The sequence below is a fragment of the Melanaphis sacchari genome, unplaced genomic scaffold, assembly GCF_002803265.2.
Source record: "Melanaphis sacchari strain LSU unplaced genomic scaffold, SCAv2.0 Contig147_pilon_pilon, whole genome shotgun sequence".
NCBI lineage: Eukaryota > Metazoa > Arthropoda > Insecta > Hemiptera > Aphididae > Melanaphis > Melanaphis sacchari.
In genome coordinates this window covers 74665-93445 of record NW_020270641.1, presented here as the reverse complement: position 1 = coordinate 93445, position 18781 = coordinate 74665, and the positions used below count along the sequence as shown (strand labels likewise).

The following is an 18781-nucleotide window of genomic DNA, read 5'->3' as shown; positions in this document are numbered from 1 at the left end:
AAATCCCCATTAAGGCTATAAATGAACTATGGGAGTTTTTAATTTTTTTCCACATGTATAAATACATAGTTTAACACCAAAAATTATATTATTTGTATTAAATAAAAAATCTTTTACTCTAAAGTCTAAATTTGTATTCATTATATTTATTAATATAATGAATAATATTATTAATAATTTATTTACATTATATGTAAAAATTATATTTAATGTCAATCGACATCCTTCATTCAAGTTGTTTTGTCTTTGTATCTTTTTATATACATTATATCATGTAAATATGTAGCTTTAAAACGTGTAAATATTTCGCGGAATATAATATCAATGCATATACTTGTAATAACACTGTATATCGTATCATGCGGTGAAAATAAATTAAGTTGATAAAATGCACAAAAAGTTAACTTTTACAATATTTGCCAGGCCGTATTGATAGCCGATAATGGAAATCCCATAACACCATGACGTGACATGTCAGGCCTGTACCTACGGGTTTAACTAACTACTCTGCAGTATAAATTGTGTATCAAACGTGCTTGAAATTTAAATCCTTCATGTCAAATGTTGTTCACATTAAATTCAAATCGGTATTTTATTATCGCGTATCGTAGCCCCCCCTCCTTAAGAGGAGAAACGATATATTATGTCCGACAGGCGTCTATAAAATCTAGTTCTTTGATAACAAAAATAAAAACAAATAAAAAATGAAATATAAACCACTACAAGATATAATCGGGTAACCAGGTACGTGCAAATTATTCGACCGCACATTATTCCGTCAGGTTTTTACACTTTTAAAATGATAATAATAATAAAAAAAAACATTATCGCGTACTTTATCATCCATGTAAAATGACACACGTGACGCATAAAAATGAGCATTTTTAATAAATATTCGAATGAGAGAATCGAAAACTTTCGTGCATGCTATACGACCGAACAGAATGTGATTTTATAACTTCCGTGCTATCCAGGACGACAGCACACAGCTGGTTAAAATAAGCACGTCGGATGTACGTATAACGCGAGTCGGAATCGAGATGTATGCAATATGTAGAAAATATATTATTGTAAATATGTGCGTGTATACATTTTTCTATAGAGCCATACAAGCCATATATATTACGCATATTATATGACATGAACCACCTAGATATATTTATAATGTACGAGGCATTATATACATATATATAATATTAGAATACTGTTATTGTTATTTTTATTTTATTGTGTAAAGCTTGAGCACAACCGTTGTTGGTAGGTAAAATATAGATGGGAAAAAAAAAATAAAAAATAAAAATCTTAATACTAGTCGAGCCTTTGGCCTATAATATTTAAATGTATATGGATACACCACATAACATTATTCTGGTCTATGACGAAACAAATTTTATCGAAAAAACACGTAAAAACGGGCGTACTTCGATATTAGATACTATATTCGATTCGAAAATGTTATTACCGTACGCTCGTATGATAAATCAACGTTAAACTGTTTATTGAAATGCATGTTATCCTCGACGAAAATTTTCAAGGAATAAAATAAGCGTAAATTTTCAAACTAAAGAAACGAATGTTATATTATTACTCATTATTTATTATAATCTACAATTCATTTCCTTCAGTGTATTTCAAAACGTTGAATATTAAAGTCATATAGCACAGTTTTAAATATTTTAGTGTAAATAATCATTGCTATTTAATACTACTACTAAATGTATATCGTTATAAAATTAATATTGGTTGAGTGATTTAAGAATAAGAATCATGTAGGATAAAAATTTTGACAATAAAATGAATAAATACAGTTATTAAACTAGAAAATATGAATGAAAAAGATGACATAATTGAGAACTATAATTAATTTAATTTCTTCGTTTTCGTTTTCATTTTTTTTTCTCGTGATTAAAAATATTATTATTTACCTACTTTTATATAAATTGTTATGTTTTTAAATACGTTAATAGATCAGAATTACTGGCTAATGTGTGTATAGTAATACAACTTTAATAGTATAGATTATTATAAACTATATAATATTATATTGTATTATATGAAAATATACTTCACGTTTTGTAAGTATATCGTATGAATGAACAATATCTGATATACAATTATAAAATTTACTGCAATAAAAATCTGATGTCATAACTTTTGAAATATTAAAATTCAATTTCCATACAGTATAATATGTACTTAAAGTATATTGTGTCTAAATACTCAGTATACTTAAATAAAGTTAAAATATAATAGTTTTTCATTAAAAAAAGTATATATATATATATGTAAATGATACTTGAAAATCTGTATTATTAACATGTACTACATTTTTGAAATTAATTCTATCTGAAGTTTATTGTACCCAGTCTTGCAAGTATTCTTGCTTTATTAATGAAGAACTTACAGCTGAAGAATCTTACGTAATAAAAGATATACATAAAATAAAAATTTTTTATTTTTTATGATAAATTCAACTATCGTGATAGTATGGTTAAAATAGTTTAAAATCCGTTTAATGTTATTTTATACAAACAAATTTATGTAAATATATATTATTGTTTAAGAATCACAGAAAAAATTGTTATTAATTACAAAATCTTACTGCATTAAAAATTTTATTTCGATGTTATTAATAAATAATTTTATTCATATCAACTTGTATATAATACAAACATTTAAAAAAAAACTTAGAGTTGAACTGCGTAAAAATAGAGTTCGATTTCATCATAAAAATAAATTTATTTTTTAACATAAAAAAATGTCCACATAAATATGCTATTAATCTAATACATCATATTAAATAATACGATTGATTTAAAGTTGTTTTCATTTTGTACTTAATATTAAATATATTATAAATTATTTTAACTATAAAATTATATCATCATTAAACATTAATGCATAAACAGATTTTTTTATACAATTATATATTTTGCTTTATACTTTTATAACGCATATATAGTTGGTATACAGTTTAGTGGTAGTTGCAGTTGATTTGAAAAGTAATTTTTTTTATTATGTTATTTTTACAAACACCAAACTCCAGTTATTACATTAAAAAAAAAAGGTGTTTATTTGTAATGTAAAAAAAATTTAAGTAATCTGATAGTGACAACTCTGTTTCCTATAGACAAGTATTTACGTAATATTTCAAAGAATTTTATATTTAAAATTTTCACTAAGTAGATATTTACCATTTTCAAAAAAACGTTATGGTTGTATATCATAGTTTTATTGATTGAGTATAATTAATTTTTCTATGTTTGCACTGCTGTTCGACACGTCAACATTAAAAAAAAAAAAAATCCGGATAAACGTTAATTATCAACTTTTAAAATCATATAACAAGTTTTAACTTTTAGTAATATTGTTTTTTTAGTAAACATGAATATTATATAAAATATTAAACTACTAAATATTACATATGGTATTTATATGTTTAATTTTAATTTGATCGACTGTTCATCTCTACAAAAATTAAGAAACGAATTTTAAAGCAGAAGTGTTGTGTTAAAAGGTTAGGCATTATTCCTTCTTACCAGCTATATAATTGACGGTTTCTGTGCCCTACTTGAAAAATTCTATAAATGAATAAATGATTAATAATTTTCTGGCTGACGCATATTTTATGGGCCATTAGTTACAAAGGCTCGCACAGAGATTTAATTAAAAAAATTAGAGAAAACATCAACGAATCGAAAATACATTTTATCAAGCGTTTATTTGAAAGGGATAAGGGTTGTACCGTCCGTGCTTAAATTATTTAAACAACAACGTCTGCGTTTATTTTTCAAATTAAATAGTTTTTTCTTCCGATTAAGCTATACCCAAAGACTGGCTAAAATATATAGCGACATCTAAACTGGCATTCCCTGTAATTAGTGCGTTTCATTTCGTAAAGCCGTAAGCAGTGGATAGGGTTGGAAAAGGAAGACGAGCAGAAAAAACAATTAGAAATATATCCTTTTTTTAATTTCCTTCCTCATTCTAAGGCTGTATGATTTATCATTGTATATCTTCCTCCGACGCAACAAATTATATACCAAAAGCGAAAAACTGGGATCTTTTTTCATTATTTTTATTATTTTTATGAGCATATAATAAAATACTGCGAGAATTTGAAAAAATCAGTTATTTTAAGATATACTTGTACTTAAGATTCAATAGTGTTCATAATAGCAAACGTTAAAAATACTCTATCAATACCAAACAACTTAGAAGAACTTCTAAACAAAAACAACTCCATAAAAATCCTTGATTTTTTCACAAATATTAATATTGTTAATAACTTTTGACAACCCCAATATCAATATGTATAATGTATATCATAGAAATAAATAATATATCTAAACTAAAAGAATTTTTCTAAATTTCTGAGCAAATATTTAAAGAACTAAATTTTTATGAAATTTAACTATCCGTTTAGACATTTAGTAAATCACCTACCTATTTCAAGTCAGGAAAAATGAAACATTTTATATTATTTTAAAAATAAAACTATATTTTTTATTAATAACTTATTGCTCTACTGAATTGTAATTAAATATATAAATAAATAAATGTTGGTAATTACTAATTAGGTGTGATAATCTGACTAGATATAAGCATTTAGCGAAATGGCTAGGTAGATAATAAATTGCATACAAATTAAATTCTTTGACTATTTGTTTAGGAATTTATAGTAAAATACTGATTTAACTATATGCCTACGACATGTGTATAAATATAAAAACTTGCAACCTTTAATTTTAATTTATTACAAAATGTAGCAAGTACATATGACAACTTAAATATATATATATATATATATATATATAGTTATATTAAGTCAAAAAAATTTAAAATTTCAATATTTTGTAATAATACAACATATTAAATAATATATAATATTCTGAATTTAAATATTTTAAAACAATATTCATTGTTTTAATTTACTTATATTTTTATAATTTTAACTAACAGATAATATTTAAATAATATAATTTGGGTAGAACACAATTGCGTACGTTTGTCCTTTTTGACAACACGATTGCGTATGTTTGTAGATGGGTTAAAAGTACCTTTAAGAAAAAAAAAATAATCACGATTTCGTATGAAATTGTATGCAACGTTGTCAAATTTACTAATTTCATCGTATATAAAATAAAAAAAATAAAATAATAATATAATATATAATAAATATCGAATACATTTAGCTCTATAATAATTCAGAAAAAAAAATTAATAATAAAATAATAAATAAAATTTAAAAATAACCTTGTAATTGACAAAAAATATAATTTCATAAAATTCAAAAAGAGTTAAAAATGTAAAAATGTCTCAAAAAATCCAAAAAAAAATCACTAAAAATTAAAAAAAATCACAAAACACGTTAAAAAAAGCAAAATAAAATTTTTAATTTAAGCTCTGTATCATGAAACACACTTTTAGCTTATTTTACTATTTTTCAAGCATCTCATAAGAAATATACAAAATCCATAAAATCTCAACCTTGGTCATATGTGGTATATATACCGACAGGGCCCCCTTGTGAAGGCCCTGTATACCGGTAAGAAAATTGGCAACAACGCTTAAAACTTCGTACGCAATCGTGTAGTTAAATATCAGGTAAAATCGTATGGAATCGTGTAGCTTAAAAAGGTATCGCCGATAACAGACGTACGCAACCGTGTTTTACCCTATAATTCATATTGTTAGAAAACAAAGTGCTTTTGTTGAAAGGTCTTTTTACCCGTGTATATATTAAAGTCATTGAATTATCTTACAACACTTACGATAATTGTAAAAATGTATTTATTAATTGTGTAATAAAATATTCATGATAAAAAAATATTTATATTATATTAATAAATATTTCTAACTACATTTTTTTAGATTTTATATTTGAGTGCATTGGTGAAAATTAACTTCATTGCAGTAAGTTACAAATATAAGAACTAGATATTGTAGTTTTAAATATCATAATATATCATATCTTTTAGTTTTTTTAATTTCATACTAAAATATTTTTAATAATGTAGTCGAATTTGATAACTTCTATACAGTTTGTATATAAAAATAACGCAATATTTTGTTTTTTTTTTTTTTAAATATAAGTTTGTACATAAACAATATTACGTTTTTAGTCATTTATTTATTTAAATAAATAAAGAAAATATGTCGACTTATATAATTTATTCAAAAAGATATTCATTATTTTTTATTCAAAAAATTCTAAGTATCCATCTATATACATTTAAAAAGACGCCGCCTTCTTTGTGTATGATTTTACTGGTTAATAGACACAAATGAACACGCATGTATTTAATATCTCATAAAAATAAAACCCGATCTTTGGAATTTCAGTTTTAAATATATACATTTTTAGATTTGTTTGGATTGCTTATTTCACATCAGTGCGTAAACCTTTAAATTAACACAAATGTTTCTCATTGCAGCAAAGAATTATTAGCGTTTCAGTAAATCTTTGAAAATATACATTTTCTGCTGAAGAGCACATAGTATAAGAGGAGGTAAATAGCCAAATGAGTTTTAATTGAATTTTTACGTATACAAAGTGAGTGACTTTAGATAATACTTAACTTGTGTATAGGATACCAATTTTTTGTACAAAACTACCCAGGCATGTTATGAAGAAAAATTAATTAAAAATAAAAAAAAACTTGAAGTAAATTCAATGGATCTCATGTTCTTTACTTTGGCGATATATATTATATTAAAAACTGTTCTTGAAATGTTTTATAAAATAATAACCAAGTATTGTATTCATTAATGTATTATACAATTATATAATTGTATTTAATTTAAGTGAACTGGTGTTTTAATAACACGTAATACAATTTAACGATCCATTATACATAATGGTACAAACATATAAGCACTAATATATTTTTTAATGCGTGATATAAAAATGACAAGGCCAATCAAATAATTTAATTTATTGCGATTTATTCGACTAAAACACCAATAACCACAAAAGGCTTTTTTTCAAATCACGAAATTAAGACTAATTTTATTATGTATGTAATATTCATCTGATATCTAGTTTAACACAAGATGAGAACATATTAGATTTTACTTATTTGTATTGTTTGACATCTTTTACGTACTAATTAACAGTTAGTAAATATAATATTGTTTTTTTAATTAAACAGTGAAAGTAATAACATCAAATGTGTTAACTGAACGGGCTTGGTGGTGTCAACTGGTGTTGTATATTATATTTTGTGTATCGATATGGGTATCAAAATAAATGTATGGTTAAATTAGTCAATATCTCGAAAAAAATAACAATTATATTTGCTTAATGAACATGAATTAAGTAAAACATCATAAGATTTATAAGATATTAAATTGTCGGTTAAGTAATGACGTAATTTTTTTATTTATTTTTTTTTATTATTTTTCTATCCTTTAGACCACTAAAGATAGTCTTTTATTTATTTATTTATTTTTTTTTTTGTTCCTAAAAGATATACATGGAAAACAAAATCATGGCACCCTCTAGAAGGGTCATATCTCAATGTTTTTCAATTACCTAATGTATTATATGTATTATATGTATTATGTACAATGCATTAACTTTAATTAATTACAACGAAATATTTCAAATTTTAAATGTTTATAAATTGACAAATATAATATTAAAAACAAAATATATAAATATACAAGGTCTTCGTATAAATTATTAAAATTATATATTGTACCTATCAGCTATCACTATTATTTAACCATTACGTAAAATAATGTTATATATCATGATGTTGACAGAATTAAATAATCAATAAATATACAGAAGCGTCGAGTCGTATAAATTTAAGTGAAGTAAAATCAAAATATTTAAAAAATGGATTAGAAAATAATATGTTGTCTACTTCTAATAACTAATAACTTCGGTTATTTATTTAATTATTTAGTATAGGTATTATGTTATATGAAAACAAAAACACATAAATACAAATAAAACCAATTACCTCTATATTATATGAAGCGATCACTTCAGTTCATGTATAGGTTCATATATATATATATATATAGGTATATTACGAAACTATATACTATTGAATCGAAATAAATTAATTTTAATGATTAATTCAAATTGAATCAAGGTTTTTTTTTTTTTTTTTATCTAAGTCTAAGTATAGTAAATTTTTTCGAACATTAAATTATTAATTATCAATTAGCAGTTTCCTTTTTTTTTAAATTAATTAATTTTGATTTAGAAAATAATTTCATATACTACTGCTTGATCAATATTAATTATCATAAAATAATAATTCTACAGCAGATGCAACGTATAATACTAAATAGTAATACCTAGTATTATATGATGTGTATTAAATTATGTAAGTTAATCCCGTTTTCAACGAAAAAAAAATTAAGAATACAGTGCGAACTATAACTACGAATTACCGTTACTATGAAACCGTTGTTGGCAAGTTTAATACTGCTGACGTGACGTAGAGTGACGGGCAGTGACATACATCTCCAGCTTTTTCCGTTAAAATCCGAAGTTCATATATCGCTTGACAATAAAAATTTGAATAGACCTAACTTAAACATTCTTCTCAACCTTTCCGTCCATCACTGGCCCACCATCGGAAGTAATAGACGGCTCTGATGGCGTTTACAGAGAATTGGCACGTCAGCCCGTTCGGCCGCGTTATACGAGCATGTTTAACATCATAATTGATTATACTTCAACGAACAGCGTGCACGCGACGGGTCGAATAAATAATAAAGTGGGCAAAACAAAAAAGGTATGACTATCGAATAAAGTTCTGTAATTTTAGATAGAAAATGCTGATTTTAAACATACTTGAAGTCAGGTCTAGAGCCGAATTTAAATAGTCGAAATGGAGATTTTTTTATTAAGTGCCGCTCATAAAACATATGTACAGGACAGCCTCAACAGCTTAAAGTTTATTAAAAAAAATTTAAAAATTAAACATATCAAGTACTTACATAATTTAAAAAAAACTACTAATATATGAATACATTTATGGAAACCACAAATCATGTATGAGATAAAATGATTAGGGTACAGCAAATCAGTTATAATGAAAATAAACATAAAAGGCAATAAAGACAAGTCTTAAAAATATTTAAACACGTGCATTCACTTTTTTTTTTTTTTTTTTTTTTTTTTTAATATTCATCAATAGATAATAATAATTTATGTGTTCTGTTAAAATGAAATGTTTTTAAAGGATTCATAATAAAAACACAGTTTTTCGTATATTTTATTCTACAATACTTAGACGAAAATGCAATATATTAAGCATTAAATCTGTCGTTGGAAATTTGTATACGTATGAATACACAATACTAAATTCGTAATGAAAATAATTTCAATATTTTTTTCTATTAAAATTAATGTAAATAAGTATACAGGAATCAAAGAATAGGATAAAAATCACGGTTGCACCGGTGACACATTCCACATTCGTTGGCTACCTACCTACATACCATTATTATTATTATTATTATTCGCAGCCGTTTTGGTTAATGCACGGTAGCGGTGTGACATTTGAGCAGTGAAAAATTTTCTCGGAAAATCATTTAGAATGCTAAAGCTATCCCTCGGAATTGCCGGAAGAGGGTGGGGGTTTCTAGTCAACTGATGACATATGATGTGTATGACGTCGCGCGAGAACGTCCGTCTGTTGGTAATAATATTAATATGATATATTCATATGCACACCGTCGTCTCTCCATATCTCGATATCGATCGACACAACATCGGAGAAGTAGGCCTCCTGACGATTAAATAGACGTGAATTTTCATCGTATAATACGATTCGCGACAATATATTATTACAGTACTTAATGCGCCGTGGCTCTGTAGGTGGAATATGCATTGTTGTGCTTTTATATAGCCGTTGCCATCGGAGGTCAAAACATTAAAACTTTTACCTGTTGCACCCGAACGGGTAGGTAGATTGCGGCGGGGGCTGGGTGACAGAGTGATGGGGGTGAGAGGGAAAGACCGACGATAAGAGAATGAGGGCAATCTGGGGGAGAGGCGAAAGCTCTTGGCCGCTTTAGGTTTGCCACCGTTAAATGCGTGGCCCGACGGAATTAAATTAATCAAATCCTATGGGTCAAACACCCGCGACCTGTTGTGAGCTCGTTGCGGTTATTCAATATATGTTTTTAAAACTACCTACATTACCTTTTTTTTTTCACCGTGTAACTAATCGATGTACTGTATAGTCATTATAGATAATTATGGTGCAGCGAACCAAATTCTACAATGTTACGACAATAAAACTAACACACCCACACACATATTATACAACAGTGCATTAAATATTTGAATGATTGAGGCGTAACGAGAAAACCGATACATATTTGTTAAATCGAATACTATCGTATTAATAATGATGACACTGGTGAATATAAAAGGTATTAAAATAATATATGCCCAATGCTGATGTACATGATATGTAGAAAATATGAATTCCAAAAAAAGCCCATTTTAATTTTACACATACAACTATATTGATCTTATGTTTAACAATTACAGTGTTATATTAAATTAAAATAAAAACATTTGTCATTTTGTAAAACAATGAGTGTTCTTATTAAATTTGCAATCTATAGAACTATCATTCAACAACTCGTTAATTTATATTACATAACACGTGGTTCTAGATTTGAACGATGAGATATTAGAGAAAAAGAACGAATAGGAACAAATTTATTTTTGTGGTTATAAACTTAGTTTAAATTAAGTGAACTGATAACTTAAAATGTACACTTTACACCATTCTAGCTTTTATGGAAGTTATAAAACAAATTTAAACCATTAAAATAAATAAAATATTAACTAAATACAGGACAATTTATCAACTATCAAGTATGAACACTTTATTTTACTTCAGTATTGTAGTAAAGTCTGAAATTTTTAAGTTTTTTAATATAATTAAAGATCATATTGTCAAACAAATGAGAATTTTGGTATTAATTAAAAATTTTCCTGTGGAAATACAAGCTTCTATTTTTTTTAAATAAGAACCCTTTGTTTTATACAGTAAATTATTTCGCAGATAATAATTTTAAAATATTCACATATCAAAATCAAAATTTGAATGACTTATTTTTTTAGTTATTTAATTTTATGTTCCGAAGATAATTTATCCATAATAATGGATTTGTAAGGCTATATTAATTCAAATTTTTTTATTAATCTATAAATATTTATAATTTTCAAAAATGATCATAGTATAAAAAATATTAAATAAAAATTACAACTATTTTATTTTTATTTTTTAAACTTTCTTAGGAATATTATCCTTATAACAACATTTTAATAATTAAAACATAATCGATCAAATTTTGAATAGGGTACTTTAACATTTTTTAACAGTTATTGACATTACAAATTATAGTATAAAAAAGAGTTCTTATATGAAAAACAAAAGTTTAAATCATAATAAAAATATCAAGAAAATAAGATCTTTAAGTATATTTAAGTTAAAGTATTATCATTGCCCCTTTCTTTTAAATTCTTAACTCATTTAATATTCTATACTTATAACTTATTATATTTGTTGTATACAGATTTTAAATATCATTAATTTATTGATAAAAGAGCACATTTAAGAATGCTTGAAATTAGAATATAAATAAATGTGTTATTCAATAATAAATGGGACTAAGCATTCATGGTGAATTGCCTTGTATTAAAAACAAAATAGAATTGACTGAACCGTTCTTAATAATATATCTTATATTTTAAGCTTTCGGTATTGAGTAGGGTTTTACTATAGACGTATTTTAAGGAATTATATTAGTAGAAATTATATAATGATATTTGTCTCATCCCTTTAAACTCTCATTAAACGATTTATTTTTGGTACACTTCTCAACGTATCATTCCATTTTCAGAATCAACATATTATTAACAATCCCACAATTTGTAACATAACCCATCTCATCTTCAATTGATCCAAATGATCACCACCACGCGCACAACTATATTATCAATTTTTAAATCTTCATACTATCACTTTCAATATTGAAAATGTATTATATTATATCCTCCAACCGGCAAAAAAAAAATATTATAGTTGTTATGTTATCATTCTTTAAACATAGTAATTGGCTATATAGTTTCATTTTTCTTAAGTATCTTTATTTTATATATAATTTATGTTTTTTGAATACCTTCTTTAGGTATCTTGTTCATTTCAATTTAATATTTTAATTTCTGAGACTCTTCACTGAATTATAAAGTTTAAATAAAATATAATGACATACATAGTTCAATAAAATAATCAAAAGTATTCCCACATCATATTATACTATGGAGATGGAAGTTTATCGGAATAAAATTATAACAGCTCAAGAATATTTAATACATGACATATACAACACCATATATTTTGTATTTTTAAAACTTACTTTTAAAAACGTAAATATTAGGTTAAAACAATTATTATCATAACTGTTATTGTTATTTGTGAATAATAAATAAGTATACAAAATAACCTCATTATAATCACGTCAAAATCGTTAATATATTTGAATTTGTTACAACAAGGTTTTATTTTTGTTTAAAATAAAACGACAACCCAATAACAAACTATCGATGTATATCTGAATATTATTTGATTTAAGAATATCATCATTTAAATTTATAAACAGTAAAAATCAAAACCAAAATACAAGTTTGTTTAAATTTATATTTCAGTCACTCAAATTTGTTAATAATTTTTTTGTACTGTGTAAACACATAAAGCTTAATATTATACTTATACCTACATACTTATTATATTCTGTTTGATATATAATGTTATTAACTTAGATACACCCGTTGTTATAAAACAATAATAATTACACTAATTTTAATGAGTGTTATTATTTATAGTTTCAGATATTGTTAATGATAAAATGTTTTCATAAATGTTATAATAAAGAAAAATATTAGACTATTGTTTTTTTTTATAATGCATGCCATTCAATATCTAGTGAATAGCTAATTATCTACAAATATTAACAGTAATCGACTTAAATATGTATAATTAATGTTATTGGCTTTAGCTTTACCAACGTTCTAGTCAAAGAAACAAAAATTAATTTTCAATATAGTTATTGGTATTACACAAATGATTTATTAATTATATTAATTGTATGTATATGTCTTAAATTGCAATAATTGCGATTTAAATAGAATTAATTTTAATTTAATTTTAAAATCAAAATTATATCATCGTTTAGAACACTATAATGTAAATTTAAGAAACATCTCATTCTTCAGTAGATATGGAAATAATATAATTTTAAATGTAAGATCGTTCTTAAATTAATATTATTTTGTCAAACATGTTTTCATAGTATTCTGGTGGTCTCTTTAAAAATGTTTAAATATAATCAGAAATTATAATAATATTTTTAACAAACGTTTATATTATATTCAGAAGAAATTACAAATAACAATAACATTAAAAAATTAAAATTGTATACATAAATTGTGTTTTAAATTAGATGACTAACGCTGTATTATAATTTTATTCTTCATACTGTTTGTAGAAAACTAAGATATCTTTATGACTAATAAGTACACTACTAAATGGTTTCAATAATGCTGTAATATATTTTAAGAAGTTCATAATAAACTAATTTTATTTTATTATGACATGTTCAAACAATACAACGACTTGTTAAATAAATCCGTACATGCATGTTTATATTTTGTTCATATATTTTATTGCTCTATTAAAAAACATTTTAGTTAATTTCATTTTTTTTTCTTAGTTTATAATTATACGTTGTATCCACCATATTGTACAATACAATTATATTTGTCATGGATATTTCATTAAAATCAATGATCAAAGCTACATACTTTGTACAACATTATCTTAACTTTTTTAAATTTTATTCAAACAAAATTTGCATAGTAAAATATATTTAAATGTTATCAAATTATTTTGATTCATCTACACTCTATAGAAGATTAAATTTAAGTTTATGTTAGTTTAAAAGAATTTTTTCGTGGTTGTTTTCTAAAAAAAAAAATCAATCACTTTGAATCGATTCATGTTTATAATATTTTATTCAACGTGTGTACAATGTATATTCTTTGTTAGATAAATTCTTACAATATTTCTACGTTTATTAAATTTTCTCGATTCAAAAAAATTTAATAAATTAAGTATAATACATAAAATGTAATAAATATGCATATTTTAATATTTAGTAGAAAACATAAGCAACGTTTGGTGAAATTTAAAAAATGCTCTATAATAATTATATTTCAATTAAATAAAGCTTTAACTTCTATGTTTAATTCAATGAAAAAGCATTTAGTGTTGAGTGATTTTTTTTTTTTTACAACTATAGAGAGAAATCCTTTTATAAAACCTCCGCAATATGTAATGCTTGACTTAACTGCTTTCCCAAAGCTATTTCGTAATAGTAATTTCAATGCTTTGGCTTTTTTTATCTTTCTGCCCGAAAACTAAATGACCAATAATAAGATTAATGTATGTAAATTTATATATTGTTTTCATATTTTAGACAACCACCCTAATTAATCTTTTACCTTAAATATATTATGAATAATATTATATTATAACCAGCAATTTATACACGAAAAAAAATCAAGTTTTAGATTACATACAGAACACTTTTACAATTAAATTTATATAAATTATAGATTCAGAACAAAACAAGCAATTTATTGGATCTACGATGTTAATATTTTTAACTTTGCTGTTTGAGTAATTTTAATATTAAAAATTTAATGAACAAATTGAAATAATTCCCTATAAAAAATACTGATACTTGAATTTCGTTTAAAACATAGCTTTTTAAGAAATTTACTTAACTTATTAAATGATTTACTTAAATTATATTTTAAATATTAACTACTGTGACATTTTGTAGTATAAAAAAATAATTAATTTAAAAATAAAGCGAAAAGAATTAAAATGTTAAATGGATTATATAAATTATAATAATAGTTATTAAGTTAAAATATTAGTAAATTGTAAATTAGTTGGTTGGTTAAGACAGTAGTAGAAATAATATTTTTTACAATTTAATCACAAAACGAATTTTTAATAGTAAGTATATAATGTGATCATAATATTTGGAAAATTTATCCAGATAAAATAATATATTTAAATATATTTTATTTAATAAAAACTTAACAATATCAATTATAATTGAATAATTATTTTATTTCAAAATATATTCTATTGTAAGTTGAATGTCAAGGTTATTTAAATACAATATATTTCGTAAATATTTGAAAATTAAATATTTTTCCTAGTAAATTGATTTTTATACATAAAGTATTATTTTTTGATTCAGTTATTCTAAAGTCAAACATTTATTTCTATGAAATATTTGAAATTGAATAATATTACACATCATGTCAAAAAATGCAATAAAAACTATTTTCAGGCAATTGGTACACTAATAATTCATTCATAACTTGTACATCACTATTATTCAGAATCTGTAGACATTTAATGATTTACGACTAACATTATCGTCATTTGTCTTTCTAATAGAAATTCACCAAATAATTCACACACATGTGAATTTATGTATTGTATATTTTGAGTGAAAAAACATTTATTCCGAGACAAATTTTATAGATTATGCATGTTATACAGAATAACTAATTTCTTTGAACTATATCATATGACGTTAATAACCTTATATTGCCAAGTTAAGAAATCAATATTTTTTCTAGAAATAGTATTATATAGTAGTATTTTGTAGGTATTTTGTTTCAAAAAAAACTATTGTAACGAATACTATTTTTCTAAAAAAATACAGTTATTTATGAATTTACTGCAATAACCCGCAGTACATCTGAAATAAATGGGACAAAAAAAAAAAAAATGATATTAATGAACTGTGAAATTACAAAGTGAAACTAAAAATTGAACTAAATAACTAAATAACTAAACAAAATAACACGGTATTCTCGTTAAATTGACTTTTAGGGAATTTTATTTTATACTCTATCAAAATAAGTTACAGAAGCATAAAATAATATAGTTTTAATATTTATTGGAAATATTGTTTTTAATTTCAAAATAGGAATTAATTATACTTATAAAATAAGAAATATATTATTTATATTTTGAAACATTTTTCATAATAAATTCAGTTATTTTATTAGTAACAAATGTAAAATTTGTTTTATTTTATTGTTAAATAAATTTAAAATAATATTTTATAGATCTACAGTACCTTTTTTAGAACACAAAAGGCAAAAACATCAACATTGCTGAAGTGACCATTTCGTATTAAAAATAATCCCTGGGGTCAATCATCTGCATCACTTGAGAAAATGTAAGGAATGTTTCACAAAACAGTTTTGTACATGATTTTTCTAGGAAAATATTATTCATTCAAAAAAAAAAAAAAACCAAAGTGACAGCCAATAGATCTATAAATTTGATATTAAAACACCAAACGTGTATATAACACCATTGATACCTTTTATAAAGCTCTACGTTCCAGATTTAGATTGATAGCTTTGAGAAGACCTTTTTCAAATTAAATTATGTTTTCCTAAAAGTCAGTTTAAAAATTCGTATATAACTATATCATTGTGTCGTTAACAAATATATAAAACATATTCTGTTTGATGTATTATGAATCAACAAATAAATAAAACATATTAAGATAAATAATAATAGGTAATAACTTGCATATTAAATTAAAAAAAAAAAAAAAAAAATGTTTAAGTTTTTGAGTGTGAACTACTAAAAACACGATTTGTTTTATTTTATAGTATAATAGTAATTTATTAAACTTATTTTCAAATATTAAAGTGACTAAAGAAATAACAATTAAAAATACATTTTTTCAATTTTACAGCAAGTTATTTATATTTATTTCCCAATAAAATCTTTCGTTTTAAATTATTTTAAATTAATTTTTAGATTATAAATACAAAATATGAATTAATTATTTTTCTTTGATTAATTTTATGTACATAGATAAATGATATTATAAAAATACATGTTTTTCATACTTCAATCGAGTATGCATTTAATAATTTAAACACTTTAACAATACATTATAACTGTTTGTTATACTAAAACTAATTATAAATATTAATTACCCTGAACAAATAAAGTAAATTTTGTTCTTTATTGATATTTTTTTAAATAATTAAAATTTGATATTTTATTATAATTTTCTGAAGGTGCTTAAAGAAAAAAAAAATTATTTTTAACGAACAATAGCTATATTTGTTTTAAACTGTATTTAAATTAATGATAAAACCAAAATATATAGAAAACATGTATAAAAACATAATGTAAAATTTATACTTAGGAAAATGATAACTACCACATTTAAATATAGTAAAATAATTTTATATGATTATAAAATATATTTTCTAAAAAAGTATTTTCGTGTAACATGGAAAATATTATCATAGCACAACTATAATATACAAAATTAAAAAGTTGTAAAATTCAAATAACTGCCCTGTTCTTTAGAAAAGACTAATTATATAATTATATTTCGAAAATTGTGAAGCGTAAAACACATAAACAATAAACTATAGACATCGAAAGACGGATTCTTATTAACGAAATGCGTTTGTTCTATTAATGTATATAGGTAATACAATTCTGCTATTGCTGTACCTCCTTTAAGATTGCGTAGACCACATTCAATTTTATTTTTTATTCTCGTCTCATTTGGTAAATTTTTGAGCCAATTATAAAATAACCGTTTAAAAATACAATGCGACGTTACGCACATAAACATAGCAACTTATCCTTGTACAGTAAAAAGGTGCTTTGCGCGTAATTCGACGGCTTTAAACCGTTATAACTCGCTTTTTACCCGAGACGCGCGTGAAAATATTAAATTTTTTCGACATCAATCATCGGTAGCAATATAATATTGACATGCATATTATATTGTACAGTATATCAAACATAACATATAACATTTCAGTCGTATTGTTACATATATATTATATCAATCATTAATATGTACAGGTAAATTATAATGTACCTAATAGGTATGTATTATAATTATTATGCTATAAATGTAGGTATATCAATATAGGTACGGGTAAATACAATGGAACGTGTGTTATTATTATTTTGGGGTTTTTTTTTTTTTTCGTTTTTGAAAATTGGTGCGCGGCGCGCGTAAGACGGTACGGACGATGACGATTTGGCGGCGGTGGCGGGAAATAGACGTTACCTGTACGCGTTTCCGGCGAGGGTGGTGGCGGTGGCAGTGATAACTGTTGCGCTGAGCTTGTTCTGGCTGACGCTTCTTCCGCCGTCGGTCGTCGTTCGTTACTGTCGCTGGTACAGTCGCCGCCGGTGTCCGGAAACGCGGTTGACGCTGCTGCTTGGTGCGCTGCGGTGATCCGGTGTCGTAACGTCGCGCGCGCGCCCGCGTATACATTTACGGTTCCGGCTGCGCGCGCGCGCAGTGTGTGCGTTCGTATATGTGCGTACAACCGTACATGTGTCTAAGTGTGAGTGTGTATGTGTGTGTGTGTGTGTGTGTGTGTGTGTGTGCGCGCGCGCCAAAGTCGCCGCCCAAGTAACCGTCAAGCACCGGGCAAAAGTATCGGGGGGGTCTCGCGGACGCGCCACCCCACCTGTCCGCTGTATAAATGCCTACACCCCTCGACAGACCCACGTCCTTCCCCAACATCAAAAGCGAGCTCTCGAGCCAACCTTCCCCTACCCCCCAGGTAGCACAACTGATTTACGTATTGCTTATCCCACTTTCCTTAACGCATTAGACTTTAATTAGTCTCTGCCTATAA

The 18781-nt window shown here is 24.9% G+C and overlaps 1 protein-coding gene across 1 annotated transcript in view; it reads right to left on the bottom strand.

Annotated features, from left to right (window-relative positions):
• LOC112591919 (calexcitin-2) overlaps positions 1–18367 on the bottom strand; it is a 76600-nt gene extending 58233 nt beyond the window's left edge. Inside the window, exon 1 of the mRNA XM_025335861.1 lies at positions 18202–18367. The gene's annotated coding sequence lies outside the window, so the exon portion shown is untranslated. The remainder of the gene's footprint in view (positions 1–18201) is intronic.
• Between the last annotated feature and the right edge of the window lie 414 nt (positions 18368–18781).